A 16,566-nucleotide genomic window follows, 5' to 3' on the forward strand; every position below is an offset into this window, starting at 1 on the left:
AATAATACAGTGAGACAACGTCCGCACAACTCAGTGAAAATAACTGTAGTGTCTATAATACCACGTGCACCGCACTGTGTCATAGAGGAAATCTATGATGGTCACTGTGCCACCTACTAAACACTAGAGATGAGCGCCTGAAATTTTTCGGGTTTTGTGTTTTGGTTTTGGGTTCGGTTCCGCGGACGTGTTTTGGGTTCGACCGCGTTTTGGCAAAACCTCACCGAATTTTTTTTGTCGGATTCGGGTGTGTTTTGGATTCGGGTGGTTTTTTCAAAAAACCCTAAAAAACAGCTTAAAACATTGAATTTGGGGGTCATTTTGATCCCATAGTATTATTAACCTCAATAACCATAATTAACACTCATTTTCAGTCTATTCTGAACACCTTACACCTCACAATATTATTTTTAGTCCTAAAATTTGCACCGAGGTCGCTGGATGACTAAGCTCAGCGACCCTAGTGGCCGACACAAACACCTGGCCCATCTAGGAGTGGCACTGCAGTGTCACGCAGGATGTCCCTTCCAAAAAACCCTCCCCAAACAGCACATGACGCAAAGAAAAAAAGAGGCGCAATGAGGTAGCTGACTGTGTGAGAAAGATAAGCGACCCTAGTGGCCGACACAAACACCGGGCCGATCTAGGAGTGGCACTGCAGTGTCACGCAGGATGTCCCTTCCAAAAAACCCTCCCCAAACAGCACATGACGCAAAGAAAAAAAGAGGCGCAATGAGGTAGCTGACTGTGTGAGAAAGATAAGCGACCCTAGTGGCCGACACAAACACCGGGCCCATCTAGGAGTGGCACTGCAGTGTCACGCAGGATGTCCCTTCCAAAAAACCCTCCCCAAACAGCACATGACGCAAAGAAAAAAAGAGGCGCAATGAGGTAGCTGTGTGAGTAAGATTAGCGACCCTAGTGGCCGACACAAACACCGGGCCCATCTAGGAGTGGCACTGCAGTGTCACGCAGGATGTCCCTTCCAAAAAACCCTCCCCAAACAGCACATGACGCAAAGAAAAAAAGAGGCGCAATGAGGTAGCTGTGTGAGTAAGATTAGCGACCCTAGTGGCCGACACAAACACCGGGCCCATCTAGGAGTGGCACTGCAGTGTCACGCAGGATGTCCCTTCCAAAAAACCCTCCCCAAACAGCACATGACGCAAAGAAAAAAAGAGGCGCAATGAGGTAGCTGACTGTGTGAGAAAGATAAGCGACCCTAGTGGCCGACACAAACACCGGGCCTATCTAGGAGTGGCACTGCAGTGTCACGCAGGATGTCCCTTCCAAAAAACCCTCCCCAAACAGCACATGACGCAAAGAAAAAAAGAGGCGCAATGAGGTAGCTGTGTGAGTAAGATTAGCGACCCTAGTGGCCGACACAAACACCGGGCCCATCTAGGAGTGGCACTGCAGTGTCACGCAGGATGTCCCTTCCAAAAAACCCTCCCCAAACAGCACATGACGCAAAGAAAAAAAGAGGCGCAATGAGGTAGCTGTGTGAGTAAGATTAGCGACCCTAGTGGCCGACACAAACACCGGGCCCATCTAGGAGTGGCACTGCAGTGTCACGCAGGATGTCCCTTCCAAAAAACCCTCCCCAAACAGCACATGACGCAAAGAAAAAAAGAGGCGCAATGAGGTAGCTGACTGTGTGAGAAAGATAAGCGACCCTAGTGGCCGACACAAACACCGGGCCTATCTAGGAGTGGCACTGCAGTGTCACGCAGGATGTCCCTTCCAAAAAACCCTCCCCAAACAGCACATGACGCAAAGAAAAAAAGAGGCGCAATGAGGTAGCTGTGTGAGTAAGATTAGCGACCCTAGTGGCCGACACAAACACCGGGCCCATCTAGGAGTGGCACTGCAGTGTCACGCAGGATGGCCCTTCCAAAAAACCCTCCCCAAACAGCACATGACGCAAAGAAAAATAAAAGAAAAAAGAGGTGCAAGATGGAATTGTCCTTGGGCCCTTACCACCCACCCTTATGTTGTATAAACAGGACATGCACACTTTAACCAACCCATCATTTCAGTGACAGGGTCTGCCACACGACTGTGACTGAAATGACGGGTTGGTTTGGACCCCCACCAAAAAAGAAGCAATTAATCTCTCCTTGCACAAACTGGCTCTACAGAGGCAAGATGTCCACCTCATCATCATCCTCCGATATATCACCGTGTACATCCCCCTCCTCACAGATTATCAATTCGTCCCCACTGGAATCCACCATGTCAGCTCCCTGTGTACTTTGTGGAGGCAATTGCTGCTGGTCAATGTCTCCGCGGAGGAATTGATTATAATTCATTTTAATGAACATCATCTTCTCCACATTTTCTGGATGTAACCTCGTACGCCGATTGCTGACAAGGTGAGCGGCGGCACTAAACACTCTTTCGGAGTACACACTTGTGGGAGGGCAACTTAGGTAGAATAAAGCCAGTTTGTGCAAGGGCCTCCAAATTGCCTCTTTTTCCTGCCAGTATAAGTACGGACTGTGTGACGTGCCTACTTGGATGCGGTCACTCATATAATCCTCCACCATTCTATCAATGGTGATAGAATCATATGCAGTGACAGTAGACGACATGTCCGTAATGGTTGTCAGGTCCTTCAGTCCGGACCAGATGTCAGCATCAGCAGTCGCTCCAGACTGCCCTGCATCACCGCCAGCGGGTGGGCTCGGAATTCTGAGCCTTTTCCTCGCACCCCCAGTTGCGGGAGAATGTGAAGGAGGAGATGTTGACAGGTCGCGTTCCGCTTGACTTGACAATTTTCTCACCAGCAGGTCTTTGAAACCCAGCAGACTTGTGTGCGCCGGAAAGAGAGATCCAAGGTAGGTTTTAAATCTAGGATCGAGCACGGTGGCCAAAATGTAGTGCTCTGATTTCAACAGATTGACCACCCGTGAATCCTTGTTAAGCGAATTAAGGGCTCCATCCACAAGTCCCACATGCCTAGCGGAATCGCTCTGTCTTAGCTCCTCCTTCAATGTCTCCAGCTTCTTCTGCAAAAGCCTGATGAGGGGAATGACCTGACTCAGGCTGGCAGTGTCTGAACTGACTTCACGTGTGGCAAGTTCAAAAGGTTGCAGAACCTTGCACAACGTTGAAATCATTCTCCACTGCGCTTGAGACAGGTGCATTCCACCTCCTATATCGTGGTCAGTTGTATAGGCTTGAATGGCCTTTTGCTGCTCCTCCAACCTCTGAAGCATATAGAGGGTTGAATTCCACCTCGTTACCACCTCCTGCTTCAGATGATGGCAGGGCAGGTTCAGGCGTTTTTGGTGGTGCTCCAGTCTTCTGTACGTGCTGCCTGTACGCCGAAAGTGTCCCGCAATTTTTCTGGCCACCGCCAGCATCTCTTGCACGCCCCTGTCGTTTTTTTAAAAATTCTGCACCACCAAATTCAAGGTATGTGCAAAACATGGGACGTGCTGGAATTTGCCCAGATGTAATGCACGCACAATATTGCTGGCGTTGTCCGATGCCACAAATCCACAGGAGAGTCCAATTGGGGTAAGCCATTCCGCGATGATCTTCCTCAGTTGCCGTAAGAGGTTTTCAGCTGTGTGCGTATTCTGGAAACCGGTGATACAAAGCATAGCCTGCCTAGGAACGAGTTGGCGTTTGCGAGATGCTGCTACTGGTGCCGCCGCTGCTGTTCTTGCGGCGGGAGTCCATACATCTACCCAGTGGGCTGTCACAGTCATATAGTCCTGACCCTGCCCTGCTCCACTTGTCCACATGTCCGTGGTTAAGTGGACATTGGGTACAGCTGCATTTTTTAGGACACTGGTGACTCTTTTTCTGAGGTCTGTGTACATTTTCGGTATCGCAACCCTAGAGAAATGGAACCTAGATGGTATTTGGTACCGGGGACACAGTACCTCCAACAAGTCTCTAGTTGGCTCTGCAGTAATGATGGATACCGGAACCACGTTTCTCACCACCCAGGATGTCAAGGCCTCAGTTATCCGCTTTGCAGTAGGATGACTGCTGTGATATTTAATCTTCCTCGCAAATGACTGTTGGACAGTCAATTGCTTGGTGGAAGTAGTAAAAGTGGTCTTACGACTTCCCCTCTGGGATGACCATCGACTCCCAGCAGCAACAACAGCAGCGCCAGCAGCAGTAGGCGTTACACGCAAGGATGCATCGGAGGAATCCCAGGCAGGAGAGGAATCGTCAGAATTGCCAGTGACATGGCCTGCAGGACTATTGGCATTCCTGGGGAAGGAGGAAATTGACACTGAGGGAGTTGGTGGGGTGGTTTGCGTGAGCTTGGTTACAAGAGGAAGGGATTTACTGGTCAGTGGAGTGCTTCCGCTGTCACCCAAAGTTTTTGAACTTGTCACTGACTTATTATGAATGCGCTGCAGGTGACGTATAAGGGAGGATGTTCCGAGGTGGTTAACGTCCTTACCCCTACTTATTACAGCTTGACAAAGGGAACACACGGCTTGACACCTGTTGTCCGCATTTCTGGTGAAATACCTCCACACCGAAGAGCTGATTTTTTTGGTATTTTCACCTGGCATGTCAACGGCCATATTCCTCCCACGGACAACAGGTGTCTCCCCGGGTGCCTGACTTAAACAAACCACCTCACCATCAGAATCCTCCTGGTCAATTTCCTCCCCAGTGCCAGCAACACCTATATCCTCCGCATCCTGGTGGACTTCAACACTGACATCTTCAATCTCACTATCAGGAACTGGACTGCGGGTGCTCCTTCCAGCACTTGCAGGGGGCATGCAAATGGTGGAAGGCGCATGCTCTTCACATCCAGTGTTGGGAAGGTCAGGCATCGCAACCGACACAATTGGACTCTCCTTGTGGATTTGGGATTTCGAAGAACGCACAGTTCTTTGCTGTGCTTTTGCCAGCTTGAGTCGTTTCATTTTTCTAGCGAGAGGGTGAGTGCTTCCATCCTCATGTGAAGCTGAACCACTAGCCATGAACATAGGCCAGGGCCTCAGCCGTTCCTTGCCACTCCGTGTGGTAAATGGCATATTGGCAAGTTTACGCTTCTCCTCCGACAATTTTATTTTAGGTTTTGGAGTCCTTTTTTTTCTGATATTTGGTGTTTTGGATTTGACATGCTCTGTACTATGACATTGGGCATCGGCCTTGGCAGACGACGTTGCTGGCATTTCATCGTCTCGGCCATGACTAGTGGCAGCAGCTTCAGCACGAGGTGGAAGTGGATCTTGATCTTTCCCTAATTTTGGAACCTCAACTTTTTTGTTCTCCATATTTTATAGGCAGAACTAAAAGGCACCTCAGGTAAACAATGGAGATGGATGGATTGGATACTAGTATACAATTATGGACGGACTGCCACGGTTAGGTGGTATAAAAAAACCACGGTTAGGTGGTATATAATACAATTATGGTTGGACGGACTGCCTGCCGAGTGCCGACACAGAGGTAGCCACAGCCGTGAACTACCGCACTGTACACTGGTTGATAAAGAGATAGTAGTATACTCGTAACAACTAGTATGACTGACTATGACGGTATAAAGAATGAAAAAAAAACCACGGTTAGGTGGTATATATTATAGTACAATTATGGATGGACGGACTGCCTGCCGACTGCCGACACAGAGGTAGCCACAGCCGTGAACTACCGCACTGTACACTGGTTGATAAAGAGATAGTAGTATACTCGTAACAACTAGTATGACACTATGACGGTATAAAGAATGAAAAAAAAACCACGGTTAGGTGGTATATATTATAATACAATTATGGATGGACGGACTGCCTGCCGAGTTCCGACACAGAGGTAGCCACAGCCGTGAACTACCGCACTGTACACTGGTTGATAAAGAGATAGTAGTATACTCGTAACAACTAGTATGACACTATGACGGTATAAAGAATGAAAAAAACCCCACGGTTAGGTGGTATATATTATAATACAATTATGGATGGACGGACTGCCTGCCGACTGCCGACACAGAGGTAGCCACAGCCGTGAACTACCGCACTGTACACTGGTTGATAAAGAGATAGTAGTATACTCGTAACAACTAGTATGACTATGACGGTATAAAGAATGAAAAAAAAACCACGGTTAGGTGGTATATATTGTAATACAATTATGGATGGACGGACTGCCTGCCGAGTTCCGACACAGAGGTAGCCACAGCCGTGAACTACCGCACTGTACACTGGTTGATAAAGAGATAGTAGTATACTCGTAACAAGTCAACTAGTATGACACTATGACGGTATAAAGAATGAAAAAAAAACCACGGTTAGGTGGTATATATTGTAATACAATTATGGATGGACGGACTGCCTGCCGAGTTCCGACACAGAGGTAGCCACAGCCGTGAACTACCGCACTGTACACTGGTTGATAAAGAGATAGTAGTATACTCGTAACAAGTCAACTAGTATGACACTATGACGGTATAAAGAATGAAAAAAAAAACACGGTTAGGTGGTATATATTGTAATACAATTATGGATGGACGGACTGCCTGCCGAGTGCCGACACAGAGGTAGCCACAGCCGTGAACTACCGCACTGTACACTGGTTGATAAAGAGATAGTAGTATACTCGTAACAACTAGTATGACTGACTATGACGGTAGTATAAAGAATGAAAAAAAAACCACGGTTAGGTGGTATATATTATAATACAATTATGGATGGACGGACTGCCTGCCGACTGCTGACACAGAGGTAGCCACAGCCGTGAACTACCGCACTGTACACTGGTTGATAAAGAGATAGTAGTATACTCGTAACAACTAGTATGACTATGACAGTATAAAGAATGAAAAAAAAACCACGGTTAGGTGGTATATATTGTAATACAATTATGGATGGACGGACTGCCTGCCGAGTTCCGACACAGAGGTAGCCACAGCCGTGAACTACCGCACTGTACACTGGTTGATAAAGAGATAGTAGTATACTCGTAACAACTAGTATGACACTATGACGGTATAAAGAATGAAAAAAAAACCACGGTTAGGTGGTATATATTGTAATACAATTATGGATGGACGGACTGCCTGCCGAGTGCCGACACAGAGGTAGCCACAGCCGTGAACTACCGCACTGTACACTGGTTGATAAAGAGATAGTAGTATACTCGTAACAACTAGTATGACTGACTATGACGGTATAAAGAATGAAAAAAAAACCACGGTTAGGTGGTATATATTATAATACAATTATGGATGGACGGACTGCCTGCCGACTGCCGACACAGAGGTAGCCACAGCCGTGAACTACCGCACTGTACACTGGTTGATAAAGAGATAGTAGTATACTCGTAACAACTAGTATGACTATGACAGTATAAAGAATGAAAAAAAAACCACGGTTAGGTGGTATATATTGTAATACAATTATGGATGGACGGACTGCCTGCCGAGTTCCGACACAGAGGTAGCCACAGCCGTGAACTACCGCACTGTACACTGGTTGATAAAGAGATAGTAGTATACTCGTAACAACTAGTATGACACTATGACGGTATAAAGAATGAAAAAAAAACCACGGTTAGGTGGTATATATTATAATACAATTATGGATGGACGGACTGCCTGCCGACTGCCGACACAGAGGTAGCCACAGCCGTGAACTACCGCACTGTACACTGGTTGATAAAGAGATAGTAGTATACTCGTAACAACTAGTATGACACTATGACGGTATAAAGAATGAAAAAAAAACCACGGTTAGGTGGTATATATTATAATACAATTATGGATGGACGGACTGCCTGCCGAGTTCCGACACAGAGGTAGCCACAGCCGTGAACTACCGCACTGTACACTGGTTGATAAAGAGATAGTAGTATACTCGTAACAAGTCAACTAGTATGACACTATGACGGTATAAAGAATGAAAAAAAAACCACGGTTAGGTGGTATATATTGTAATACAATTATGGATGGACGGACTGCCTGCCGAGTGCTGACACAGAGGTAGCCACAGCCGTGAACTACCGCACTGTACACTGGTTGATAAAGAGATAGTAGTATACTCGTAACAACTAGTATGACTGACTATGACGGTATAAAGAATGAAAAAAAAACCACGGTTAGGTGGTATATATTATAATACAATTATGGATGGACGGACTGCCTGCCGACTGCCGACACAGAGGTAGCCACAGCCGTGAACTACCGCACTGTACACTGGTTGATAAAGAGATAGTAGTATACTCGTAACAACTAGTATGACTATGACGACGGTATAAAGAAAGAAAAAAAAATACCACGGTTAGGTGGTATATAATACAATTATGGATGGACGGACTGCCTGCCGAGTGCAGACTGCCGACACAGAGGTAGCCACAGCCGTGAACTACCGCACTGTACTGTGTCTGCTGCTAATATAGACTGGTTGATAAAGAGATAGTATACAACAATATACTACTATACTGGTGGTCAGGCACTGATCACCACTAGTCACACTGGCAGTGGCACTCCTGCAGCAAAAGTGTGCACTGTTTAATTTTAAATTAATATAATATTATGTACTCCTGGCTCCTGCTATAACAACCTGCAGTGCTCCCCAGTCTCCCCCACAATTATAAGCTTTTATACATTGATGTGCAGCACACTGGGCTGAGCTGAGTGCACACAGACTGAGTCACACTGTGTGACTGCTGTGTATCATTTTTTTCAGGCAGAGAACGGATATAGCAGAGAACGGATATATTATATTAAATAAAAGTTAACTTAAAACAAACAACTGCACTGGTCACTGTGGTAAACTCTGTCTGCACAATCTCTCTCTCTCTCTCTTCTAATCTATTCTAATGGAGAGGACGCCAGCCACGTCCTCTCCCTATCAATCTCAATGCACGTGTGAAAATGGCGGCGACGCGCGGCTCCTTATATAGAATCCGAGTCTCGCGAGAATCCGACAGCGTCATGATGACGTTCGGGCGCGCTCGGGTTAACCGAGCAAGGCGGGAAGATCCGAGTCGCTCGGACCCGTGAAAAAAAAAGTGAAGTTCGTGCGGGTTCGGATTCAAAGAAACCGAACCCGCTCATCTCTACTAAACACCCCTGCCCCCTCCAGTGGCCGAGTGTTGTAGGACTGACATATTGCTGTAGGAAGAAGCAGGAAGTAGGTGTGTAACCTTTGTGTGAAAACGGCGTCCCAGCATGTGTTTTTTTTTTTATAAACATATAGACATCTGACTATACCCTAGATGTAAAACCCATGTACACCCAAAAAGCACTAATAACCTAGGCATAATAGCCTATGTCCCTTATAGCCCTGGAAACCATCCCTTATATTTAGGGGAACCGCTGAACTAGGGACCGCCATGACCTCGCCCAATGCTTAAAGCAGTGAGCCGCGCCTAGCTTCTTCCACCCACACCCCCTCGCATTGTATACCAAGTGCCGGCTCTGAGTGACGGTGCCCTGCAGCAGCTACCCACCGTGGTCTTTGCGCTGGTGGAAGCCGGAGAGCGGGGTAGATGTGTGATGTGACGGGCGTCCAGTGGCAGCAGTGTGATCTGTCCGCTGCTGGGAGCTGCGCTGCCGGGAGCCGCTTCTCTGGAGCCACGAGGTGTAGCCTGACAGGTGCCCAGCGGCAGCATTATGTGACCTCTGCTGGGAGCCGCTTCCCAGTTGTCTACAGGGGCAGATTGTAGAGGGCAGCGCTGTTTGGAGCTGTGCTGCCTGGTGCCAGGGAGCAGGCTGGTGTGGAGCGACACAGGAGCCCAGTGGCAGTATGTGTCTGACCGCTGGTGGCAGCCAGGAAGCGGGGGAGATTGAGCCAGTAAAGCTATACCTTAGTAAGCAGCTCGTGCAAAACACGTTCCCCGCACATGGAGGGGCGGCAGCAGGAGCTAACTGCCCCACAATCACAGCAACAAACAGGTCCAACAGAGCGGCGGCAGCATAAGCTGACCACCCGCTCCTTACCTCAGTGTAATGGGGAGGTTCTGACGGGGCTTCTCTCTAAGCTCCATCAGCTCCTGCAGCCATGGCTGAATCAGCTAACGCTGATGAAGGTCTATGGGAGGCTTCTGTGTCTAAGCACCAACAAGCCTTCCCTGCACAACAGCAGCACACACTCCCGGACCCACACTTCTTAATAAGCTGGGAAGGGAGTGTGATTGATACAAGAAAAAATATTTAGAAAAAGTAAAAGTAAACCCTGCAATGACTCCCGGTTGTGACCTTCCCTGATGAAGGCAAAAAAAACAAACACTGAGGCATCTTGGAAGTATGGAGGGAGGAAGAGGGTTACACATTTAAATATTTAAATGTGTCTATATCTGCTAACACACTGTCCATATCCCAAGACTACTACAGTGCCCCCTAGTGGATGAAAAATAAATAAGTGATGTCACTGTGACGCTCCCAGATCCCCTAACCTCCCCAGTCATGTCCCTGTATTACTATAGATATAAGTAATGTCACTGTGACGCTCCCAGATCCTCTCACCTCCCCAGTCATGTCCCTGTATTATTACTATAGATATAAGTGATGTTATTGTGACGCTCCCAGATCCCCCTCGCCTACCCAGTCATGTCCCTGTATTATTACTACAGATATAAGTGACGTCACTGTAACACTCCCAGATCCTCTCACCTCCACAGTCATGTCCCTGTATTATTACTATAGATATTAGTGATGTCACTGTGACACTCCCAGATCCCCTCACCTCCACAGTCATGTCCCTGTATTATTACTATAGATATTAGTGATGTCACTGTGACACTCCCAGATCCCCTCACCCCCCCAGTCATGTCCCTGTATTATTACTATAGATATTAGTGATGTCACTGTGACACTACCAGATCCCCTCACTTTCCCTGTCATGTCCCTGTATTATTAATATAGATATGTAATGTAACTGCAACACTTCCAGACCCCCTCACCCCCCAGTCATGTCCCATTATTATTATAGTGGTGTCACTGTGACGCTACCAGATCCCCTCACCTCCCCAGTCACGTCCCTGTATTATTATTAGAGATATAAGTGATGTCCCTGTGACGCTCCCAGATCCCCCTCACCCCCCAGTTATGTCCCTGTATTATTACTAGAGATATAAGTGATGTCACTGTGACATTCTCAGATGCCCTCACCTTCCCAGTCATGTCCCTGTATTATTACTATATCTATAACTGATGTCACTGTCACATTCCCAAACCCCCTCACCTCCTCAGTCATGTCCCTGTATAAGGTATGTCACTATGATGCTCCCAGATCCCCTAAACTCCCCAGTCAAATCCATGTATTATTACTAGAGATATAAATTATGCTACTGAACACTCTGAGATCCCCTCACCTCCCCAGTCATGTCCCTTAGTGTTCAAGATAGGCTGTTTTAGCTGGGCGCCACGCCCTGCCCGATTTTTTAAGGGCAAAATCCGTCCTGCCCTTTCTGCGGCATCCTGATAAAACTGCTGTCCGCTTCCTGCCTTCTCAGCATGTAAAGATGCCTTGCGCGTGCGCACGGCATCCATTCATGCTAGTGGAGAGAGCTTGGGGAAAGCCCAGCACATCGTAGGTGCTGGGAACGTCTCCAACAGTGACGATGCCGGCCGCCCACATCCCCTGCAGTAACGTCTGTGGGCTGCACCACCCACTTAAATTATGTTTTATGGCCACGAACCCTATTTTACATGGCAACGAACCTTTTCGGATGCGCGCGTGACTTTGCCGTACGCGCACACATATGCCACCGCAGTCCAGGACCCTGCCTAACACTATTTCTGGAGTGAACACTAGTCCTGTATTATTACTACAGATAAGTTATGTAACTGTGACTCTCCCAGATCCCCTCACCTCCCCAGTCATGTCCCTGTATTATTACTGTAGATATAAGTGATGTCACTGTGATGCTCCCAGATCCCCTCACCTCCCCTGTCATGTCCCTGTATTATTACTGTAGATATAAGTGAAATCACTGTGTCATTCCAACGTCCCCTCACCTCCCCAGTCATGTCCCTGTATTATTACTATACATATAAGTGATGTCACTGTGACACTCCCAGATCCCCTCACCTCCCCAGTCATGTCCCTGTATTATTACTATAGATATAAGTGATGTAACTGTGACACTCCCAGATCCCCTCACCTCCCCAGTCATGTCCCTGTATTATTACTATAGATATAAGTGATGTTACTGTGACACTCCCAGATCCCCCTCACCTCCCCAGTCATGTCCCTGTATTATTACTGTAGATATAAGTGATGTAACTGTGACACTCCCAGATCCCCTCACCTCCCCAGTCATGTCCCTGTATTATTATTATAGATATAAGTGATGTAACTGTGATGCTCCCAGATCCCCTCACCTCCCCAGTCATGTGCCTGTATTATTACTATAGATATAAGTGATGTAACTGTGATGCTCCCAGGCCCCATCATCTCCCCAGTCATGTTCCTGTATTATTACTATAGATATAAGTGATGTCACTGTGATATCACCACCACTCCCAATGTATAATAATAATAATAATAATAATAATAATAATACCAGGACACCACAAGCTGCTGTCCCTGTATAATAATAACCATACACAAAAACCTGCTCCCCCTGTATTATACTAATAACAACAACAGGAAACCCCATTCTACTCTTCCTTTAAAATAATAATAAAATGACACCACAGGCTGCTCCATCTGCAAAAAAATAATAATAATAGGACACAACAGGCCGCTCCCTTCTGTATAATAATAATAATAATAATAATAATAATGACAAAACACCACAGGCTGCTGCCTCTGTATAATAATAAGTGGACACGACTAGCTACTCCTTCTTTATAATATTAATAATAGGACAACAAAGGCTGCTCCTCCTGTATTATAAAAATAATAATAATAACAACAATAACTGCACACCACAGGCTACTCCCCCTCTATAATAATAATAATAATAATAATAATAATGCTTCCCCTGTATAATAACAACAGGACACCACAGGCTGCTCCTCCTGTATAATAACAGGACACCACATGCTGCTCTCCCTGTATAATTATAATAATAGGACACCACAGGCTGCTTCCCCTGTATAATAATAATAATAATAATAATAATAATAACAGGACACCACAGGCTGCTCTCCCTGTACAATAATAATAACAGGATACCACAGGCTGCTCCTCCTGTATAATAATAATAATAACAACAACAGGGCACCATAGGCTCCTCCTCCTGTAGAGTAGGATGTCACAGGCTGCTCCTCCTGTCTATTATGACAACACAGAATGCTACCCCTGTATATTATTTCAACACAGGCGGCTCCTCCTGTATACTGTGACAATACAAAATGTTATCCCGGTATATTATGGCAACACAGGCCGCTACCCCTGTATACTATGTCAGCACAGGATGCTACCTCTGTATACTATGACAACACAGACCGCTCCCCCTGTATACTATGACAGTACAGGATGCTACCTCTGTATATTATGACAACACAGGCCACTCCCCCTGTACAGCACAATGCCACTGGACACAACACCTGTAATGTCCCGTGTATACAATTATGGTAACGGTGGGATCTGTGCCACCTGTAATACGGTAACGGAAGGATACGCGCCACCTGTAATACGGTAACGGTGTGGTCTGTACCACCTGTATTACGGTAATGGCGGGGTCTGAGACAAATATATTACTGAAACGGCGGGGTCTGCGCCACCTGTATTACGGTAACGCCGGGGTCTGCTCCACCTGTGTTACTGTAACGACAGGGTCTGCGCCACCTGTATTACGGAAACGGCGGATTCTGCGCCACCTGTATTACGGTAACGGCGGGGTCTGCGCCACCTTCATTACGGGAACGGCGTGGTCTGCGCCACCTGTATTACGGCAGCGGCGGGGTCTGCGCCACCTTTATTACGGTAACGGCGGGGTCTGCGCCACCTGTATTACGGTAACGGCGGGGTCTGCGCCACCTGTATTACGGTAACGGAGGGGTCTGCTCCACCTGTATTACGGTAACTGCGGGGTCTGCGTCCCCTGTATTACGGTAACGGCGGGGTCTGCGCCACCTGTATTACAGTAATAGGACACTAGAGTGTCAGCCACCTGTACAGGGATAATGCAGCACCAGAGGCTGCTCCAGCTGCACTATAACAAGGCACCAGAGGCTGCTCCCCCTGTAGTACAGAACCTGACACCAGAGCTGCTCAGCCTATAGAATAATAATAATAATATCATTACCTGCTGCCAGACACAGCAATGGCTGCTCTCTGCTCCTGCTGCCTTGTGGGAATGATAGAAGGAAGGCGGAGCTCAGACCAGGGGAAAATGGCCGCCGCTCCTGACGTCACTACACGGCCAGGGAACCTATTGCTGCTGCAGCTGCTGCCGTTCTGGTCTACAAGAAAATGGCCGCCGGCCTCCTGCACTGAGTACATGTATGGTAAGAAGGTTTACAGAGTGCTGGGCTGTGGGTGGTGTGGAGGAGGGGAGGGGCCAGTAACCAGGTAGCAGCCGTTGCCAATCATACACTACTTTCAGCCTGTGCGTTCCACCTTACTTCCGGATTGTGCGTTCCACATACCGGAAGTGTGTTTTCATCGACTGCTGCAGCCTCCCAGTGTCCGTGGAGATCAGGTAATGGCGTCTTACTATACAGGGGGAGCAGCCTGTGGTGTCCTGTTATTATTATTATTATTATACAGGGGGAGCAGCCTGTGGTGTCCTATTATTATTATTATTATTATACAGGGGGAGCAGCCTGTGGTGTCCTGTTATTATTAATATACAGGGGGAGCAGCCTGTGGTGCCCTGATATTATTACTATACAGGGGGAGCAGCCTGTGGTGTCCTGATATTATTATACAGGGGGATCAGCCTGTGGTGTCCTGTTATTAATATTATACAGGAGGAGCAGCCTGTGGTGTATTGATGTTATTATTACGCAGGGTGAGCAGCCTGTGGTGACCTGTTATTATTATTATACAGGAGGAGCAGCCTGTGGTGTATTGATGTTATTATTATGCAGGGTGAGCAGCCTGTGGTGTCCTGTTATTAATATTATACAGGAGGAGCAGCCTGTGGTGTATTGATGTTATTATTATGCAGGGTGAGCAGCCTGTGGTGTCCTGTTATTAATATTATACAGGAGGAGCAGCCTGTGGTGTATTGATGTTATTATTACGCAGGGTGAGCAGCCTGTGGTGACCTGTTATTATTATTATACAGGAGGAGCAGCCTGTGGTGTATTGATGTTATTATTATGCAGGGTGAGCAGCCTGTGGTGTCCTGTTATTAATATTATACAGGAGGAGCAGCCTGTGGTGTATTGATGTTATTATTATGCAGGGTGAGCAGCCTGTGGTGTCATGTTGTTGTTATTATTATTATTATTATACAAGGGGTGTAGCCTGTGGTGTCCTGTTATTAATATTATACAGGAGGAGCAGCCTGTGGTGCCCTGTTATTATTATTATAAAGGAGGAGCAGCCTGTGGTGTCCTGTTATTATTATTATTATACAGGGGGAGCAACCTGTGGTGCCCTGTTATTATTTTACCGGGGCAGCAGCCTGTGGTGTACAGTTGTTGTTGTTGTTATTATACAGGGGGAGCAGCCTGTAGTGTCCAGTTGTTGTTGTTGTTAATAATAATAATCATAATATAATACAGAGGGAGCAGCCTGTGGTGTCCTGTTATTATTTTTATACAGGGGGAGTAGCCTGTGGTGTCCTGTTACTATGAAACAACAAAGTATGGTCCTTCAAAGAGAACAAAGGACCAAAAAAAAGCAACTATAAGCCTTTTCCTGGGCACACTTGAAAACTTGAAAAAAAATTTGGGAAATTATGAAATTATTAAGACATAACTTTTATTAATGTATACTTTAAGAGAAGACGAGAGCTGGCATCAATAATTAAAGAACATGGGTGTTCACGTGTACTAATGTACCTGTTATGGGCAGAATAATGATTTAAGTGAGCGAAAATAAATAAAACCTCATTCACAAAGATAAATCATACAGATCCTCTATGATCGGATTTTTATATGAGTGAGGTCACTACCTCGAGTCCGATATAATCTGATAAATGCTGTAACCTGTGACCAGGTTAATGCACTGGGCCCCAAAGTGTTTTAACTGCTGGAGAGTAAAATACCTACGGTACCTAGTATTCCCTGGTGGTTCCCCATCCAGGTACTGACCAGGCCCTGCAGTGCTTGGGTTCCAAGATCAGACGAGTTTGGGCATACTCAGTGCGGTCTGACCGTAGGTAAGTCTGTCTCCTAGGCGCACCGTTGACCGATTGTATTGGGACCCAGAATGTCAATCACAGAATAAATACCAAGTTAATACAATAAATTGCTAGATTGTTGCTGAGGGATCTAGTCAGTGGTGATTTGAGGCAGTAATAATGACTGTGGGGTCTTGGGGTTAGGATTCCCAAACTCAAACTCTATTGCAGTTATGCTCTCAAATAGCCTGAGCAACAGGAGGGCTTTGTGGTGCCCACAATAATCAAAACAATAAAAAAAAAAAAGTGTCTACAGTACAATTCATTCTCTGATATTGGTTTTAGTATAGTAATTACAGTTGCAGCCTCTTTCTCACCCCTTACCCAGTAATC

The 16,566-nt window shown here is 46.6% G+C and overlaps 1 pseudogene; it reads right to left on the reverse strand.

Moving 5' to 3' along the window:
• Positions 1–16,095: 16,095 nt before the first annotated feature.
• Positions 16,096–16,214, reverse strand: LOC134983771 (5S ribosomal RNA; annotated as a pseudogene).
• Between the last annotated feature and the right edge of the window lie 352 nt (positions 16,215–16,566).

Source organism: Pseudophryne corroboree (assembly GCF_028390025.1).
Source record: "Pseudophryne corroboree isolate aPseCor3 chromosome 3 unlocalized genomic scaffold, aPseCor3.hap2 SUPER_3_unloc_23, whole genome shotgun sequence".
Classification (NCBI taxonomy): domain Eukaryota; kingdom Metazoa; phylum Chordata; class Amphibia; order Anura; family Myobatrachidae; genus Pseudophryne; species Pseudophryne corroboree.